Source organism: Callithrix jacchus, chromosome 20 (genome assembly GCF_049354715.1).
Source record: "Callithrix jacchus isolate 240 chromosome 20, calJac240_pri, whole genome shotgun sequence".
Classification (NCBI taxonomy): domain Eukaryota; kingdom Metazoa; phylum Chordata; class Mammalia; order Primates; family Cebidae; genus Callithrix; species Callithrix jacchus.
The window spans coordinates 30,365,660-30,383,116 of NC_133521.1; the positions used below are offsets into that span (position 1 = coordinate 30,365,660).

The window sequence follows — 17,457 nt, forward strand, 5'->3', positions numbered from 1 at the left end:
ACAACCAGAAAGGCCACGAAATCTCAAACCCAATTCCTAGACCTTATCTTATCTCCGAGGAGAAAACATGAAAGTTATTTCTTGCATTGCACCTGCCTGCTCACTCCACCCTGGGTCTAGGGAGGTAACGGTTCTGAGCCTCTGTGTCATATTCAATATCTTCACCCTTGCTATAAGAGGTAATAAATATTTTCTGGGAGGACATAGATGTACTGGCTTGGTGGTACAGGAGAAAAAAAAAATCCCCCTTAGGAAAAAAAGAAACAAGTTATCATTAAAGATTGTAACTTCTCCCTTGCTGTGTGCCCTTGGTCAAATCAGGTACCGACTCTGTGCTACTTTACACGGTTGTCATGAGTCTGAAACAATGGATGCCCATGAATAAACGTAAACTGGTGGAGAATGGGAGCCTCAGATTTTCAAGTTTGAAATCTCACTGGGCAAGTCATGCCGCCTCTTTGAGCCTGAGAATATCATCAATGTTAAATAAGGGTAACAATATATATCTTACAGTATTGTTGCTAATGTTAGGATTAATACATATGAAGCTCCTAACACAGTATGAGTTAAGAAGTGGTGGTTTACTTCCCCTCCCCTGCAACTCAGCTGCCAGTTCCTTTCCCAGACCTTGGAAGCTGTGAGAGCTCTGAGATGATCTTTGTTGATTTCCATCAGCTAAGTCCACTAAGCACAAATGACAAGAACCTGTGGTGGTTGCCTTGTATTGATTTCAATTGTCTGGCTCTTCCTTCCTTCCTGTTTCTCTCTGGCAGAGAGAAGAGAAATTTCTCTTCCTCCAGTGAAGGACTTTGGGCAGAGGTGTAACTGGAGGCGCTGGAACTGGGCAGTCGGTAGTTTTGCTTTTCTGGACAAAGAGGTGATTCAGGTGCTGGCATGACCGAGTGAGATGGCACAAGGCTTAATCATGCTACTCAGAATGGTGTGTAATAAATGAACTGTTTATTTCTGCAATTTTTCCATTTAATATTTTCAAATCATGGTTGATGATGTGTAGCTAAACCTGTGGGAAGCAAAACCGTGGATAAAGGGGGGACTCCTGCAGTTTTACTCCAGCGCTTTCTAACATTCATTTCATGTTTTTTCAAAGCCTTCCTAAATATGGTGAGGTCACTCAAATACACGATAACCCCCAAGTAATTTCGATCACCTGCCATCTTTCCCTTGCTGGAATTCATGCTGGCAGAATGCCAAGCAGCTGAAGAAAGGCATTCTCTAGTCATTAGTATGTAGTGATGACCAGCATGTTCAGAAACTGGACTTCCAAGGGTCTACCACATTCCACAGCACTGGGAAGAAATTTGAATGTTGGTGTCTGATATCCAGGCCTTCTTGTGGAAGTCCTGCAGTCCATGTCTCTAAGGCAGCACTGCCTAATAGCAGTCTCTGTGATGATGGAAATGTTCCATATCTGCTCTGTCTAGCCACTATCCATGCAGCCACTGAACACCTGAGATGTGCCTAGTGCTACCATATTGTATTGTGTAGTCAAGTGAGAGATCTAATTTTCTTCTTGAGTCTCACAAAATCTGATGATAGATATGGACCTCTGTAGAAAAATGTACAGTTGCTCATACATAAACACAAAATCATGTGCGATGTCAAGGAATCCCAGGTTTAAAATCCCTACAAAGGGCTGTGTGCACTTCAAGTGGTTTAAAGACATTTGTCTCCTGGGGATATTCAGCAGAGTGGCTGGTCTCAGCTTTGCCCTTGGAATTTTACCGTCTTTACTGTCTGGGGACCCCCTGAGTGGTGACGAGACCTGGGGTCAGCTACTGATTTACACTCTGATTTTCTCAGGGGTCAAAAGGATCTTTCTGCTGGTTATACTATCTGCTCGTGCTACCTTACTCTGACCATCACTCCTGTGTACTGAGATTGCAGCTTCTTCACTTCCACACTTACTTACACATCTTTTCCATCCCTAGTGACACTAAAAGGACAGTGAGGCTTCCTTGAGTTTCTTTTTATGTGGGGGCTCTAGGATTCCTCATTTTGCTCTGAGCATCAGCCTGCAATGCAGATGTCTAGAGCTGAAACTGTTGAGGAACATGTCACTCCCTACATTGGTCACCAACCCTGTTTTGCTTACCAAAGCCAGTGTCTGGCCTGAGTAGGTCACTGGCTAAGTGACTGAGTTTAGATAATACATTCTGGAGAGATAGAACTTTGTAGTTTGGCTAAGTTTCTGAAGGCTGTAGAGACTGGATCTTAGCATCATAGGGAGCCAGTGCCTTCGGAATCAAGCCAGGAAGGAAACCTTGGCTGCTGTAAATCCTATTATCAAATGGGTAATTGCTTTCAGTAGAACCTTATTCCTTGCGCTGGACCCTGGTAGTGAACATCTGTGTAGGGAATCCCCCAGCAATAGGATGTCCCTTAGCTATGTTAGAAGTATTTGTTTCAACAGTGGGAGAATAAGCTGGACTAGAATAGATTAAGATGAGGGAAAAAAATGAACACAGTTTGAAGTTTTTCCTGGTTCTTGCTTTCTTCTTGCTCCTTTGAAGGGCAGAGAGGATGGGAAAGTAGGAAATAATGAGCCAGGAACTCCTAGTAAAGCTCAGGCATCTCTTGTATGTCTTTGATGGTTCAGGAACATAACATTGCTGGATAATTGTGGCTTTATCTGGTATCAGGCTCCTGAAATTCTACCTCTGGTCTTCCAAAAACTGTCAGAGACTGCTCCAGGTGAACCGTGGTGATTTAGTTAAGGAGTTTCTAGATGAAATCTGGGGAGATGATCAGGGTGTCTTGTGCTGGACCCTAACCTCATGTATCACATCGATCACCGGTGTCTGTGTATTTTACCTTTAAATAGCTGTCAAATTTGCCCTCCTTCTTTTTATGTCAGCAGCCACTGTCTTCCATCTGCCTTTCAATTTTTTCCTTGAATTTCTGCCAACAACCTCTCACTTTTTGCCATATTCCCAATCTTACCCCTCCAGCCTTCCCAGTCTACCCTGCAGCTACAGTGACCTTTCCTAGGATGGATCTGATCCCCAGATGGAGATACACACACACACACACACACACACACACACACACACACACACACATATATATACACACACACACATCCCAACAATCAAAGCGAGTGGCATAGCTGAGACACCAGACGGAGTTATACGTCACAGGGCATGGATACAAAGGTGGGAGGATGGAGGTCATCATTGCAATTCGCTGTGGGATCTGAACACACAGACCAGGGGCACTTATCTCAGTCTAGGGACATAAGGAATGCTTTCCCAGAGAAGGTGATGCTGACTTGAGTTGAATCTTGACAGAGAAGATGCAAGTTAGCCAGGCCATAAAGGAGAGAGGGTGCTTTAAGCAGAGCAACCCACATGAACCAAGACCTTTGGAGACTGTAAGTGCTTCCACATCTTTACTTCATGTGATGCATGTGCCCTGCAGCTATTAACCTTTCCATAGTTTCCTGTCTAGAATGTAGACGTGAGCCCTAGGTGTGCACAGGTGTCTCCTGGCTGTGAGGCAATAAGCGTAAAGTTGATAGTCTGTAGAAATAAGTCACCCAACGGTGATCTTTTTTTTGGGCGGGGTAGGGGAGATGGAGTCTCACTTTTGTTGCCCAGGCTGGTGTGCAGTGGTATGATCTCAGTTCACTGCAAACTCTGCCTCCGGGTTCAAGTGAGTCTCCTGCCTCAGCCTCCCAAGTAGCTGGGATTGCAGGCACCCACCACCACACCGGCCTCTTGAAGTTCTAACTCAAATGCAGCCTTCTCTTAAAACATTTCCTTATATCCTCAATTACATGGGCCCGCAAAGCTTTACCTGATTTGGCCACGTCCAGCCCATCCCTCACTGGCCCCTTCACCTCCTGCTGTTCCTCATTTCCCCAGGCTCTGCAACCCTGGCCTCTTCCTCCCTGTGGTTCCTGGTACACTGGAGACAATCAATTAATATTTGCTGAATGAGTGAATGAATGTGACCTCTTCCTGGTTTGTATCATTCTAGACAAATCTGTTCTATAAGTAGGTATTTGTTCTATGTCCCCTACTGTTAAGCAACTAGGGCCACACCCTGTGATATGACCCACACAGTGCCTGGCACAATGCTTGCTATGTAGTAATAACAAATATTAACAATACTAGTAGGAAGAGTTGTTATTTGAGTGATTACTGGGGACCGAGTACTGTATTAAACATTTATAGGCATTACCTCACTGATACATTTAATGACCATGAAGATACCCAGATTATAGGAACACATGCAGCCAGAAAGGTGGCCTTCTATTCTTAGTACTGCTTTACAGCAGAGGAAGCTGAGGCTTAGAGAAGTTAAGTAGCTCAACCAAGGTCACATCGCTAAGATGCGGCATTACAGGAGAATGCAATCCTAAATTATTATCGGATCCATAGTTTTCGAAGTGTGGTCCTCAAGACCCTTTCAGGGAGGTCTGTAGGTACAAAATCATTTTTATAATCATACTAGGACATTGTTTGCCTTCTTCATTCTCATGTGTATGTATGGTGGCTTTCCTAAGGCTATGTGTCATGCTATATCAAATCACGTTGAATGCAGATGCAGAAAAGAGGATCTAGCTGTCTTCTATTAAGGCAGACATTAAAGAGATTTTCTTTTCTTTTTGAGAGGGAGTCTTGCCCTGTCACCAGACTGGAGTGCAGTGGCGTGATCTTGGTTCTCTGCAACCTCCACTTCCCGGGTTCAGGCGATTCTCCTGCCTCAGCCTCCTAAGTAGCTGGGACTACAGGCATGCGCCACCATGCCCGGCTAATTTTTGTTTTTAGTAGAGCCAGGGTTTCACCAGGTTGACCCGGATGGTCTTGATCTCTTGACCTTGTGATCCGCCCGCCCCAGCCTCCCAAAGTCCTGGGATTACAGCTGTGAGACACTATTCCCGGCCAAGAGATTTTTAAAAATGTAAAATAATGCTAAACGTTCCATTTAATTTAAAAAAACAAAACATAGTTATTTTTCATAAAGACATTATTTATGTCAACATGTAATGTGTTCATAATTATTTTCACATAAATGTATATTTTTAAATTATCAGTTTTGATTTCTAATATGATGAATATCTATAGAGAGAAGCCCACATAAACAAAAACACTATGGGATTCTCAGTATCTTTCCAAGCATTATGGGGCCCTGGGAACAAAATGCTTGAGAATAGAGGTATTAGATAATATTTGTTTCCTCGCAGCTCTGAAATATAAAAGTTCTTAACTCCTGAGGCAGTTTAGATCATTTGTAACTGCTCTAAATTCTCAGTCTGCAGGTCAGCTTGGAAAAGAGGGGCAGCCCTGGGGTCTGTCTCCATGTCATGGCCTGACTGGTCTTGGTTACCTGGATTTATTCTGGCCTTAACTGCTCTGTGAACTTCCGGAAATTCCCATTCCTGTCTTGGGCTCACTCATAGCTCCCAGGTAGCCTCATTTCATTCCTTTATTCCCCATTCTCAATTTGGTTAAGGGGCAAAGAGGAGGTCTAGTCCCAGCTACTTGGGAGGCTGAGGCAAGAGGATCACATGAGCCCAGAAGTTTCACTCTTGTTGCCCAGGCTGGAGTGCAATGGCATGATCTTGGCTCACCACAACCTTCACCTCCCAGGTTCAAATGATTCTTCTGCCTCAGCCTCCAGAGTAGCTGGGATTGCAGGCATGTGCCACCATGCCTGGCTAATTTTGAATTTTTAGTAGAGACAGGGTTCCTCCATGTTGGTCCCCCCATTCTCTTTCATGCTTATGTGACTTGTCAGTTTTTACCTTGATCCTGGAGTACACAGTTCTAACTTTCTATACTGTCTTACCAAACAAAGGTTTGTTGTTGTTGTTCCCAATATCCAAATACTTTCTGGACTCCAGTGGAGCCCTGAATGGTTTATTTCCTGTTGCCATGGCCTGTACGGAATTACAACGTATCTTATGTTCTAAATGATTTCTCATTGATTGCCTCTGGGGAAAGGAACTGGGTGGCAGGAGAAAAGGAGTAGGGGAAAAAAAATCTTACCTCTTTTGTAATAGCTTTTGTCTTAAAGGAATTAAATTAAAAATTTGCTTTAAGCGAAGCAAAAACAACAAAAAACAAACCATACACAAGTGTCTCCTGAAACGTGATTATATCTAGAATGTCCTTGTTTGGTAGTGGCACTCCTTTCAGGAGAGGATCATTTTACAGGTGGGTTCGGAAGCAGAACGCATGTCAAAGGTCACGGGACTGTGCAGAAGGAGGTGCAGTTTAGGATGGAGACTACCTTTGGGAACTTCAGGTTTTGTTTTTATTCCCCCCTTCAGATATCTGAATCATAGTTTGGGGGAATAAACTAAGAATATTAATTGGCCTCTCTTACTTTGTGAACATTATTTTAAAAACTCTTGGCTGGGTGAAGTAGCTCACACCTGTAATCCTAGTACTTTGGGAGGCCGAGGTGGGCGGATTGCCAGAGCTCAGAAGTTCAGGACCATCCTGGGCAACATGGTGAAACCCGTTTCTACTAAAATAGAAAAAATTAGCCAAGTGTGGTGATGTGCACCTGTAGTCCCAGCTACTTGGGAGGCTGAGGCAGGAGAGTTGCTTGAACCTGGGAGGCAGAGGTTGCAGTGAACCGAGATCATACCACTGCACTGCAGCCTGGATGACAGAGTGAGACTCGATCTCAAAAAAAAAATCTTATGTACTGTAAACTTAGACATACGATTACTTCTTATCCTTTTGGCTAAGATCAAGTGTAAACATAGACATAAACAATACTATATATTATATATAGTATATATCCTGAGTCTACTTTTTATTTATTTGCTGGTGTTTAATTGGTGATTTCTTCAGGTTTTGCTTTCATTGTTTTCTCCGTATTTTCTTGTGCTGATATATTTGGAGAAAGGAGGTAAATGCAGGTTCTTTTCCCAACCAGGTCACCTATTTGCTGTGTGATCTTTGGCAAGTCTTGCCCTGGGTCTCTGTGACCCACACCTGTTGCACAAGGGAGAGACTTGCCTTTGAGGGACAGTTGAGAGGGAAACAGAAGATCCAGGCAGCAAAGTCTTTCGGAAAGTTAAAAGTGCTGTTCAAAACCTAAGTAGTACTTATAACTCTTCTTTATGCTGAGGACTAAACTCTGGGCTGGGTGTGGTGGCTCACACCTGTAATCCCAGCACTTTGGGAGGCTGAGGCGGGCAGATTACGAGGTCAGGAGTTCAAGACCAGCCTGGCCAACATAGTGAAACCCCGTCTCTACTAAAAATACAAAAATTAGCTGCACATGGTGGCACGCACCTGTAGTCTCAGCTACTCAGGAGGCTGAGGCAGGAGAATCACTTGAACCTGGGAGGCAGAGGTCGTGGTGAGCCAAGATTGCACCACTGCACTCCAGCCTGGGAAACAGAGCGAGACTCCATCTCAAAACAAAACAAAACAGACCTCTGGTGTTTTATTCTTGCCCAAATTCCTATCTAAGGGGTCTGGGAGTCATGCTATACAAACTATAAATTCTCATCAGATGGGTTTTACATAACCTTATATATTGTAACTTACTTTCCAGTCTGACTCTGGCATAACATGTGACAAAGAAGAAAGTCTAAATATTTTACCCCACAATTTGTTTCTTTGCCATATTTTGAAATGGTCCTGCAAAGCTGTCCTTTGTGGGGGAAAATGTGCATGTAAAGAATCTCTATTCACATAGTTCGATCTTTTTCTTCCAGGCCCTCCCTATCCTGAAGAGATTAAGTAAGAGTCTAGCACCTTTTAAAGGTCTGAATAGGAAACATTTGTCATCTATTGTCTCTTAGGGCAGCCACCATATGACTTCAAAAGAATCTTGGTCTCCACAGTGTTTTATCTTAACCTGAACATTTTCTTTCTATTGATCCCACGTCTTTATTTTATTTTTATTTATTTGTGCTTTTTGAGATGGAGTTTCACTGTGGTTGCCTAGGCTGGAGTACAAGGGCACGATCTCGGCTCACTGCAACCTCCACCTCCCGGGTTCAAGCGATTCTCCTGTTTCGAGTAGCTGAGATTACAGGCATGCGCTACCCTTATTTTTTGTATTTTTAGTAGAGACAGATTTCCCCATTTTGGTTAGACTGGTCTTGAACTCCTGACCTCAGATGATCCTCCTGCCTCCGCCTCCCAAAGTGCTGGGATTACAGGCATGAGCCACCGTGCCTGACTGATCCCAGGTCTTTAGAGAAACTCAACCAATTGTCAATCAGAAAATGTTTAAATTTACCTATAGCCTGAAAGCTTCCCATCCCACAACCCACTTCGAGTTGTTCTGCCTTTTCTGAACCAAGCCAGTGTCTTTCTTAAATGTTTTTGATTGATGTCTCATGCCTCCCTAAAATATATAAAACCAAGCTGCACCCCAGTCACCTTGGGCATGTGTTCTCAGGACCTCCTGAGGGCTGTGTCATGGGCCATGGTCACTCATACTTGGCTCAGAATAAATCTCTTCGAATATTTCACAGGGTTTTGACTCCTTTTGTTGACAGTGTTCGATTCTCAAAATACCATGAGAAGGAAACAGGAAACTAGATATTGATTCCAATTTCAGATTAGCACAGTAAGGCACTAAGGAATGTTCTCCAAGTTTCAAAGTAAGTCAGTAACGGTTGGGACCGCTGTTATCTGCCTTTTTTCCAGTCTTTTGAGGAATTATTCTTAAAGCAAGAGGTCAGCAGTTAGTAGTCTTCAAAGTGGGAAGAGCAGAGTGGACAGTTCTAAGAGAATCCATTTTTAGATCCTCAACTTCACGTGTAGTCTTCTGGGAGTGGGCCTGGTTGCTCACACAGGTTCTCCTTTCGGAAGCACGTCCTGTAATCTGTTCATTTGCTTTGCAAAAGGAGAGTATACCCTTATCCTGCCCTGAATTGCCCCTGGGAGGCAAAACCTCTGGGCATCAAACAAAGAGACACTCTGAGTTATGGACTTCTGAAAAGGCTCTTTTAATAATCAAAGGGGAAGCAGGGAAAAACTGCCTACCATTTATCTTCCATTTTCTTGTACGTTTTCCTATTGGGAAGAATTGGCCTGCAAATGGATATTATGAATTAAATATTGTAGAGTAGGAATAGTGGAATAGAAGTTACTTTACCTCTTTCATCTCTAGTTTATTGTTGAAGAAAGCTTTGCTTCTAGCAAGGGTCTCTTGAAAGCAAGGCAGGCGTTAAATCCCAAAGATGTCCTTCCATCTGGATATTTAAGGTAAACCATTTTATTCAGTACATTTCCGAGACATGTCTTTTGTGAAAAGAAAAGGGCCTCCAAAGGGAGGGATAGAACTTGACAATGATTATTTTCAAGGAAACTGGAATTTGTTATGGGACTAACAAATTATTTAAGATATACTGGATAAAAATGCCAACAAAGCTTTATGCGATTTCCTTCAGATGCTCCGTGCACTGATCAATATGATAGCTGATAAGGTAGTTTTATCAAACATATCATGAATTATTAATTCCAATAGAAGTTGATCTTCACTTTATTTTCTGTTATAAATGTTTAATGATACAAGTGCTTGACCAATTTGTACAATATATACCCTTCTCTTTCACAGGAAAAGTTCAATCAAGATGTCTGATAAAATTAGTAAAGTTAATTCTGATGTTATACTTCATTGTATTTAATTATTCTGAAAGGCTGAGTATCTTCTTTTGATTTATGCACACACATATATCAAAGGAATATCAGGTCTTCCTTTGTATTTCTTGCTTTGTAAATAACTTACAATATTAGCTGCACAGAACATTGGAGTACTATAATTAAGTGATAGCAGGTGGCATAATTATTTTGTTTTCATAAATTATTCTAAATGTGAATAAATTAATCATATAAGAGCTACATTATTATTTTTGAGACTGAGTCTCCTTCTGTCCCCCAGGCTGGAGGGCAGTAGCGTGATGTTGGTCTCCCTGGTTCAAGTGATTCTCGTGCCTCAGCCTCCCAAGTAGCTGGGATCACAGGTGAGTGCTACACTCAGCTAATTTTTGTATTTTTAGTAAAGACAGGATTTTGCTATGTTGGCCAGGCTGGTCTTGAACTTGTGACCTCAAGTGATCCACCTGCCTCAGCCTCCCAAACTGCTGGGATTACAGGTGTGAGCCACTGCATCCAGCAAGAGCTACATTATTTTAATCTTGCCTGTATTAACTGAAAAATCACAATACAAATTTGAAAGGAGACTTTATTTCTTGTAAAGGGCTACAGCCTGCAGGGTGGCCATCCTAACAGCCTTTGGTCAAAGGCCAGAAGCAGGCATTTTGAGGAAAGGAGGGGTAAGGCAGTCATTTGAGCTGAATGTGTTGGCCAGTTTCATATATTCAACATGTTACCAGAGAAGCTATGAATATTCATGAAGGTGACCCTAATGCATGCATGCTGAACAAACATGCCTGTTACTTATGACCCATGTTCAACTTGGGGTGGAGACTTAACATTTAAATTTATTACATTAGGTCCTGTACATCAAAAGGTGAAGCTGGGATATAAAGTGCACAGCCTCTGTAAACCAGCCAGAACCAGTCCACGGTCTGTGGTCTCTTAGCTGGAGAAAGTTACTACAATCAGTCTCTTGTCCAATCAAAGCTGTAGTTATGGCTTGTGGAACGGGTGAACTCAGTAAGTTGGTGCCTGGTGGTGGATGAGCTGCAGATTATTTTAACATTGCTTATCTTGAGACCAGTGCTTGTTTAGCTGCTAGAGAAAAAAAAAAATCTTGTGTCAGTTAGAACATAGTCGATTCTTTAAGTGTAGGGGTGCATGACTTAATCCTTGCCTGGCGCAGCTTTAGGTACTGTTTATAATTTGGTATCTTATTGCCCCAAAAAGTCTATGTTGTCAGTCTTATGATCTCTATCTTAATATTAATGCTGGTCAGTTTGAATAAATTGCAAAAGGGATGGGATATAATGAGGCATGTCTGACCTCTTGTTCCATCATTGCTGAAAACTCAGTTTTTAAGATTTCTCTGGGTTTGTTCAGCTGCTGGGGGTGATATAGCTTGGATGTTTTTCCACTCCAAAGCTCATGTCAAAATGCGATTCCTGGTGGTGAAGGTGGGGCCTGGGGGAGGTATTCAGGTCATAGGGGTGGATCGCTCATGAATGGCTTGGTGCTGTCCTTTCCATAGTGAGTGAATTCTCATGAGATCTGGTGGTTTAAGAGTGTGGCATCTCTCTCTCTCTTGCATCCACTCTCTCCATGTGACATACCTGCTCCTGCTTTGCCTTCCACCATGATTATAAGCTTCCCGAAGCCTCACCAGAAGTTGAGCAGATGCCAGCACCGTGCTTTCTGTACAGCCTGCAGAACTGTGAGCCAATTAAACCTCTTATTATTTACATATTACACAGTCTTAAGCATTCCTTTATAGCAACACAACAATGGCCTAAAATGAGGGGCTTCGAATTTTATTTTTAGTTCACATCCCTCCCACTTTTTTGTTTTTATTTTTTTGAGACAAGGTCTCACTCTGTTGCCCAGGTATGATCTCAGCTCACTGCAGCCTTGACCTTCTGGGCCCCGGTGATCCTCCCACCTCAGCCCCCCAAGTAGCTGGGACTACAGGTGTACACCACCTCACCTAAGTAAGCTCTCCTTTTGGTATGTATCTTACAAGATGTGTTCCATAATTTATTTCTCAGTGTTTTTTTTTCTTTTGAGACAGAGTATTGCTCTGTTGCCCAGGCTGGAGTGCAATGGTGCAATCTCAGCTCACTGCAACCTCTGCCTCCCGGGTTCAAGAGATTCTCCTGCCTCAGCCTCCTGAGTAGCTGGGTTTACAGGTACCTGCCACCATGCCTGGCTAATTTTTTTTTTTTTTAATTTTTACTAGAGACAGGTTTCACCATGTTGGCCAGGCTGGTTTTGAACTGCTGACCTCAGGTGATCCACCTGCCTTGGCCTCCCAAAGTGCTGGGATTATAGGCATGAGCCACCATGCCTGGCCTTCTCAGTAATTTTAATAATATTCCTCAATAGTGTCTATTAACACATTGCTATAGTACATTTACCCTCCAAATCTCATGTTGAAATTTGATCTCCAGTGTTGCAGGTGGGGTCTAATAGGTGTTTGGCCATGAGGGCAGATCTCTCATGAATAGCTTGGTGCCATCCTTACAGTAATGAGTGAGTTCTCGACTAATGGGTTTCTGCAAGAGCTGATTGCTAAAAAGAGCCTGGCATCTTCCTTCCTTTTCTCTTCTTCCTTTCTCATCATGTGACCTCTGCACATGCCAGCTCCCCTTTGCTTTCTGCCATGACTGGAAGCAGCCTGAAGCCCCCACCAGATGCAGATGCTGGCATCCTGCTTCTTGTCCACCCTTCAGAACTATGAGCCAAATAAAACTCTTTTCTTTGTAAATTACCCAGCCTCAGGATTCCTTTAAAGCAGCACAAACATACTAAGACACACATTTATTTGAAATTTAAAAGTCAGAGAGAAATTAACTCTGATTATGTTATCAGTTTGAAAATAAGAATCGGAGTGTCCAGTTAGGTTATATGGTAGGTATTTTTCACAGGTGAAATAAGTTTCCAAGGCTTTTTAACAAGAATGTATTTAAAACATGGGATGAGATAAAAATATTTTTATTGAAAAAATATTGAATTGGTGATGATGGTTTGATATGAATACTTTGAATTTTCAATATTTTCTGAGTATATCACGTTAAACAAGGTGTATCTTAAGTGAAAGAATATTAGCAGGCTGATGTGTTGTAATCTTAGTGCTTTGGGAGGCCGAGGCATGAAGATTGCTTGAGGCTAGGAGTTCAAGGCTAGCATGGACAGCACAGTAAGACCCCATCTCTATAAAAATAAAAATAAAACAATTTAATGGGGCATGGTGGTGTATGCCTGTAGTCCTAGCTACTCGGGAGGCTGAGGTGGGAGAATTACTTGAGCCCAGGAGTTTGAGGCTATAATGAGCTATAATTGTGCCACTGCACTGTACTCCTGCCTGGGTGACTTACAAGACTCTGTTTCAAAAAAAAAAAAAAAAGAAGAAGAAGAAGAACTGGTATAATTAATTATAATTACATGACAAGTCTTACAATTAATAATTAATATAATTAATGATAATTCCTGAAGTTCTTTGAGTATACTAGTTTCTAAAAATTAAGAGAGTGGTGACCCTAATAACTAGGAAACAAATTCTTTTGTAGGTTTCCATTTACTGACTTGCATTAAAATTGAAGGAGGAACTCCATTTCAGAATGATGGATCCCGGTCATGTCATTGATGGCTGCTAAAACCATTAAATGAAAAGCTAATGACACTGAACCCACTGCACACACTACCTATGAAGGATTCTTGCCAAGGTATAAAATCTGAATCTGACCAAGCCTTGAGATCTAGAGATCAATTTCCAGGAAATTCAGGGGCCAGAAGAGCATGTTAAACAGTAAGCCAAGGAGATGCAAAGAGACTTAAGAGAAATGTCAGCCAAATGCAATTTTTGGGTCTTGTTAGGATCTTGAGTTAAAAAAAAAGCAACCCTAAAAAAAAAAGAAAATAAAAGAAAGAGAAGAAAAACCAACCCTAAAATCTAAACCAAATCCAAACAAAAATGTGAGGCGATTATATTGAATGACTTGTATTTTTTAGGTTTACTGGTTTATAGTTATGTTTTCAAAACATTCTTATTTTTGAGATATATATATATATATGTATTTACCGATGAAGTAAAGGTGTGTAACCTGGGATTTGCTTCAAATCCCAGCAAATGCAGTGCTGAAGTGGTGTGGGGTGGAGAGCAGATGGGAAGGGTAGAGATGAAAGAAGATTGGGCACAGGTTAATGATAACATTGTTGATGCTGGTGATAGGCACACAGGGATTATTTTCATTCTTCTATATTTGCGTCATCTTGAATTTGTCAATATAAAAATTAAATAATAAATAAAAAACAAACCTAAACATCAAATTTATGCATTGAAAGAATACCTAATCTAGCCATGAACTGATCACTAAAGATAAATGTTTTAGGAGGGTTATGATGGCTCAGGCCTGTAATCCCAGTGTTTGGGCAGGTGTAATCCCAACTCCTTAGGCTAGGAGTTGGAGACCAGCCTGGGTGAGACCCCTATTTCTGAAAAAACAAAAAACGAAACAAAACAACAAAAACCTTTTTAAGTTAGCCGGGTGTGGTGGTATGTGCCTATAGTCCCAGCTACTTGAGAAGCTGAGATGAGAGGATCACTTAAGCCCAGGAATTCGAGGTTACAGTGAGCGAGGATTGCATCACTGCACTCCAGCCTGGGTGACAGGAGAGACCCTGTCTCAAAACAAGAGATAATTTGTTTTTTATAATTAACAACTGTGTGATTTGGGGCATAAAACTCAAAAGGATTGAGTGACTGACACTGATATCTCAAAACTCCATTTCCATCTTCTTGTATGTGTAAACAGTGCTTATAGTTCTAGAAACAAAATTTAAAAATAGAGTTTATGGGCCAGGTGCAGTGGCTCACACCTGTAATCCCAGTGCTTTGGGAGGCCGAGGCGGGCAGATCACAAGGTCAAGAGATTGAGACCATCCTGGCCAACATCTACGACATCTAGTAGAAATCCCATCTCTACTAAAAATACAAAACTTAACTGGGTGTGGTGGCGCGCGTCTGTAGTCCCAGCTACTCAGAAGGCTGAGGCAGGAGAATTGCTTGAATCCAGGAGGTGGAGGTTGCAGTGAGCGGAGATCGCACTACTTCACTCCAGCCTGGCGACAGGGTGAGACTCTGTCTCAAAAAAAAAAAAAAAAAGTTTATGCTGAACTCTCATTCTAACATAATATTTATCCACAAATGTGTGAACAAACAGAAAAAAAGCCCCACTTAACCTATTAGAATATCTGTATTTTAAACAATTTTTTTGTGTTTAATATTTATGCTATTTATCAAAACTTGTAATATTTATGTTGTTTTGGTTAGTTATATACTAATACCAATGATAATAACCAATCCAGAATAAGTTTCCACTATTTAAAGACTTTGGTGTCAGTACAGTTTTCAAAAGTTTCTAATTTGAATTAAATACATATTTTATATATGATAAGATAATTGGGAGAAGACTTTCAAACCTAAAAAAATTATACAAGGGTGAACGTTTGTGGAGAGGTGTAACGGAAACATAATTCCAAGGAGGAAAAGGAAGGATATCAAATGACAGTTAAAGAAGGGGTTGTTCATATGTTTTTAAAAATAGGTGATCAAGTCTGAAGTTAATAGTGCATTAAGACTATATGGCTGTATTTAAATGAATGATGCAATAGTTTTATTTTAAATTACATCATTTGCAATGATTTACACTTATATTTGAAAATGTTAAATATTAGCTAAAACATATGGGGGTCTGGGTTTATATAATGGATTTTTTTAATTGAGTAAAATTCACATAACATAAAATTAACCATTAACCATTTCAAGGATTACAATTCAGTGACATTTAGTACATTCACAGTGTTGTGCAGCCACAACCTCTATTTATTTCGGAGACATCTTTATCACCTCAAAAGGAAACTCTGTACCCAGGAAGCAGTCACTCTCCGTTCTGTCACCCCACACCTCCTGCCATGGCTTGTTTTCTGTCTTGAAAGAGATTTGTTTGTTCTGAATGTTTTGTAAGTGAAATCATGCAGCATGTGGCCCTTTCTGTCTGTCTTCTTTCGCTTAGCATAACATTTTCAAGGTTCGTTGCATTGTAGCATGTTTCAGTATTTCATTCCTCTTTATGGCTGAATAATATTCAATTGTATGAGAATACACCACGTTGTATTTATTTGTCAATTGATGGGGATTTGGGCTGTTTCCATCTTTTCGCTATTGAGTCTGGTGCTGCTGCAACACACATTCCTCTACAAGGCATTTGTTTGAATACCTCTTTTCAGTTCTTTTGGGTACACAGTATTCCCCCTTTCTTCTATTTCAGTTATTCTTGGCCATCCATGGCCCGAAAATATTAAACGGAAAATTCTAGAAGTAAACAATTCATAGGTGTTCAGTTGCATGTCATTCTGTTCAATTGCCTGTTCAGTTGCATGTAATATGATGCAGCCTCTCCCTGTCCCACCCTGTCCTGCCCGGGTCATGAGTCACACCTTTGTTCAGGGTATCCACACTGTTGATGCTATCTACCTGTCAGTCATTTGGTAGCTGTTTCAGACATCAGATGGACTGTCATCACATTGCAGAGCTTGTGTTCAAGTAACCCTTATTTAATGACCCCAAAATGCCAGAGTAGTGATGCTGGCAGGTTATTATGATGGTTCTATTTTATCATTGTTGTTGTTAATCTCTTACTGTGCCTAATTTATAAATAAAACCTTATCTTAGGTATGTATGTATAGAAAAAAACTTGGTGTACATAGGATTTGGTACTGTGCATGATTTCAGGTATTCACTCTGGATCTTGGAACCTATCCCCTGAGGATAAGGGGGGACTACTGTACACCTAGCAGTGGAATTGCTGGTGATTTTATGCTGAAGTTTTTGAGGAACCACCAAACTTTCCCACAGTGACTGCACTATTTCACATTTCCACCAGCTGTGCTCAAGGGTTTTAATTTCTCCACATTCTCCACAATGTTATTTTCCATTTTAGTTATGGCTAACCTAGTGGGTGTCAAGTAGTAGCGCATTTTTTTTTTTTGAGACAGTCTTACTCTGTTGCCCAGGCTGGAGTGTCGTGGTGTAATCTCTGCTCACTGCAACCTCCAGCTCCCTGGTTCAAGTGATTCTACTGCCTCAACTTCCCGAGTAGCTGGGATTACAGGTATCTGCCACCATGCCCAGCTATTTTTTTTTTTTTTTATATTTTTAGTGGAGACGGGGTTTCATCATGTTGGCCAGACTGGTCTCGAACTCCTGACCACAGGTCATCTACCCGCCTCGGCCTCCCAAAGTGCTGGGATTACAGGCATGAACTGCTGTACCCGGCCTCATTTTGGTTATGATTTGTGTGTCCCTAATGACTAATGACATTGAGCATCTTTTCATGTGCTTGTTGGCCATGACTGTCTAATTTTTTCATGAAACTGTTTTAATAGGTATGCAAACAAAAAGAGGTTGGCTGTAAGCCTAAGCCACTGTGACGATCTTGTCCAAAGTACCCCACTGTTCTCCAGTGGATCATGCTATGACCCCAAGGCTTCAGGTGAGTTTGTCTGAGGAACACGTCTCTCTTCTACAAGTGCAGAGCTAAAAAAATGTTTAAAAACAGTTTCCTTTTTAGTAGTTGTTATGAACAAAATCATCATTCTCTCCTATCTGCTAAATTAGTCCTCCTTTGTTTTGAAGATATTTTTATAAATGCCAAGATTTCAAGCCTCTATGATAAAATTTGGTTTTTCTTTTTATTTTTTTATATAAAAAGATTTATTGAAATTTATCAATGACAGACATAAAACTCAAAGTTTGGCTCTTCTGAGGGGCAGGAGAAAAACTGGTGCAGATGTTCTT

The 17,457-nt window shown here is 41.3% G+C and overlaps 1 long non-coding RNA gene across 1 annotated transcript; it reads left to right on the plus strand.

Annotated features, from left to right (window-relative positions):
- The first annotated feature begins 807 nt into the window (after positions 1-807).
- On the plus strand, positions 808-17,110 carry LOC144580531 (uncharacterized). Its single transcript, XR_013530144.1, has 3 exons — positions 808-940; positions 9,886-9,967; positions 17,046-17,110. It is a non-coding gene; the product is annotated as an uncharacterized LOC144580531 (long non-coding RNA).
- Positions 17,111-17,457: the final 347 nt, after the last annotated feature.